Source organism: Aristolochia californica, unplaced genomic scaffold (assembly GCF_029961685.1).
Source record: "Aristolochia californica isolate CCGP_79_NKW_82.1479 unplaced genomic scaffold, dmAriCali1.0.hap1 SCAF_1, whole genome shotgun sequence".
NCBI lineage: Eukaryota > Viridiplantae > Streptophyta > Magnoliopsida > Piperales > Aristolochiaceae > Aristolochia > Aristolochia californica.
This window is the reverse complement of record NW_027181770.1, coordinates 16,656-19,650: the sequence shown is the minus strand read 5'-3', so window position 1 is coordinate 19,650 and position 2,995 is coordinate 16,656. Positions and strand designations below refer to the sequence as shown.

General features: G+C 35.3%; 1 pseudogene; it reads right to left on the bottom strand.

Annotated features, from left to right (window-relative positions):
• Positions 1 to 1,973: 1,973 nt before the first annotated feature.
• Positions 1,974 to 2,775, bottom strand: LOC137959452 (peroxisomal 2,4-dienoyl-CoA reductase [(3E)-enoyl-CoA-producing]-like; annotated as a pseudogene).
• Positions 2,776 to 2,995: the final 220 nt, after the last annotated feature.

Below are 2,995 nucleotides of genomic sequence, written 5' to 3'. Positions count from 1 at the left end.
CCTAAGTTGGGGAATATTATCCCCAAACTTTTTTCCTTGGCCTGCAAACATATTAATTAACTCAATAACAGTAATAAAAATTTTACAAATAACATTAACAAATATAAAAAATATAAAAAATACTAAAATATATATATTTAATAATAAAAATAATTCCTAACAAAAAACATTAAAAAATACTTCAAGAACCTGAAGGGTCAATGGAAAAGTGAGGGTCCCAATTTGATTTTGGAAAGCCATCATTCCAATATAAAGCTCAAGTTCGATAAAAGTTGGCTTCGTAAAAATGGCGCCATTTTGAAATTTTGTTATATATGGCGTCACAACATTTGCAGCAACACCCTTGAAAGAATAGCCTTTTCCCGTTTTCACTTTTCTCCCAATCGACTGAGATTTTCAATCTTTGCAACCTTTAATATGGCATTTTATCCAATATTTTGTTTTATTCCTAAAGTTAGCTTGAAAATAGGCATAATCATGACAAAAGTAAGAGAAACAAATGAATAAACAAACAAAAAAGGAAGCACAACTCACCGAAGAATGCTATATGTACATAATAGACATAGAAACAACCATTCAGTTAAGCATGGTTCCAGTATCATTTAAAGAACAAATACTAGGATGATGAACCTTGCTCAATCAAGAGGCTAATTCATGTGCAACACCATTGCAATAGAAACATTTTTCAAAAAAAAAAAAAAAAACTCATTGCATTTGGGACGCACCTTTTGTAGAAATTATTGTGAAATTCAATAGTGCGTTGATAAATTAAATAAATTATTGAAATAATTTAAGTTCCTAATATTTAATTTAGTATTATTGACGTAATTAATGATTAATTCAAAGTTGAAATAATAAATTAATTGATCAATAAATAGTTTCAAAAAATAAAAACAACAATTATTGTAAACATTATTAAAAAAAAAAGAGTGAAGGCCTCCCATCGCTGTCCATGGGAGACCTTTCTCCCTCACGCAAAGCAGAACACAGAAGGGGGAGGTCGTCCTCTTCTTGCCATCACCTTTTTGTCATTAAAATTATTGAGTGACTACACTATGCCGACCCTACAAGTTGCAAAGAACCGTGAGAAGAAGAAGGGGGCAAGGGAGGTGGGCCTCCTCCCATCACTAGAACGGGAGGACGGCCTCCCCTTCTCCTTTCCATTCTCCACTCTAGTGTACAATTTTCAAAGGATGCCAAGAAGAAGGAGGGAGCAGGAGACGCCATCTCCCTACCGTCGCCGGCTTTGGGAAGGCAACTACAAGTGTAGGATGGCCTCCTCTTCCTCCTTCCCCTTCTCGTCAGCTTCTTATGAATAAAAATAATAACGAAGAAGAAGGAAGAAAAAAGAAGAAGATATATGAACCATAATAAAACCAAAACAATACAAAGTTATGTTCCACCATGAAAGGTGAAATTTCACATTCCATCGTTTTGTTAAGGAATGAGTATAAGACTAATTTGGCCACAGGTTCAACTTCTCACCAAGTAATAAGAAACATAAATCAACAAGATAAATAAATTCAATTTTATAACTAAACGAGTCTTACAAGTCGGTTGTATCAAAATCCTTGCAAATAACTGCTCTTTGGAGGCTGAACAATAGAAATACAAAAAACAATATGTAAAGAAAAAAAACTACGGTTGAAAGCTCAAACCAATATCACCATATAGTTGGTTAAAAAAATTTAAAGAGTTTAGCACACAGTAAGAGTAATATGACTCCTCTAGGATTTGAATGTCTGGTGCCATACCGTTAGGCCACAAAGTCTTCTCAATAAAATGACCAAATTTCCAAATCGACCAAATTTGCATAGAGTATGGAAAAACAAAAGCTTTAAAGAACAAACTTTGTAGGAGAACGAAAATCTGGTTATTGCACTCCAAATGAAATATAGCTCCCTGGATTTGGTTGAAAGGAAACCATTACAAGGCAGTAATTTATTTTTAAGTAACTGTAAATAGATATCATCTTATAGTTTACTCTTCTGAACCCAAACTCGTGCAACTCTAGACTTCCTCTCAACCATCCTAGAGAGACTTATTAGAACTTCTTTTGGAACAATGCGCGGTGGGCTGAGCCATAGTCCCCCATCAACAACCAAAGTCGTTCCATTCACATGTTTACAAGATGGAGACAAAAAATTGGAGAATAAGATTCAAAATTATATAAGTAGGAAAGCAGAAACATGAATGAACCTTGTATCAAATTGCCGGTGGGGGTTCCATCCGCTGAATTTGTATGCAGAACTATATAATAGAAAAATCCCTACAATAGTGAATAATCACAAACCTGCATCAGAAGCCAGGTATATAGCAGCCATTGCAATATCCCATTTCTCCCCAAGTTTGTATTGAGGCATGAATTCCGTGTCTAAGCTCACCAGTTCATGAGGTGCAAGTTCTCTCATCACTGTAATGTCTCCAATGGGTCTTGGTGCCAAACCATTTTACTTTGATATCATAGTTTGTTCCCCACTCCAGAGCCAATTTCCTTGTAATACTATCCACAATTGCCTGTTAGGAAGAATAGGTGCAGTGTAAAACTACCTGAAGTTAGGGGAAGCTAAAATACTGTTAAGTGGAATGTGGTTCATGACAAACCTTAGCAGCAGATACATGAATGTGGTTACCAGGATGTTGTATAAATTAAAGTTGCACTGATGTTCAAAGCAAATCCCTAGAAGATGAATCCTCTCTTCCTGGGGCTCCTTTCTGTAGATATTTTAGTGCTTCATGGCATATTGAGAAAGTTTCAACAAAATCAATGTCCATAATTGCAACATGGATAAAGGACAATGGAAATTATGTAGTAACCTCGGAAGCCAAGAGTAGAAGGCCATGGTCCTGAAATGCAGATGAGTAATGTGATTGTTTAAGATTCCTTGTGAAACTAACCACAAGCAATCGTGAACAATAACAACTATGAATTTTACTGAGAGGCATATCAGGAATGTTTTGGAACACCTAAAATGAGGACATTTCCAATTGGATA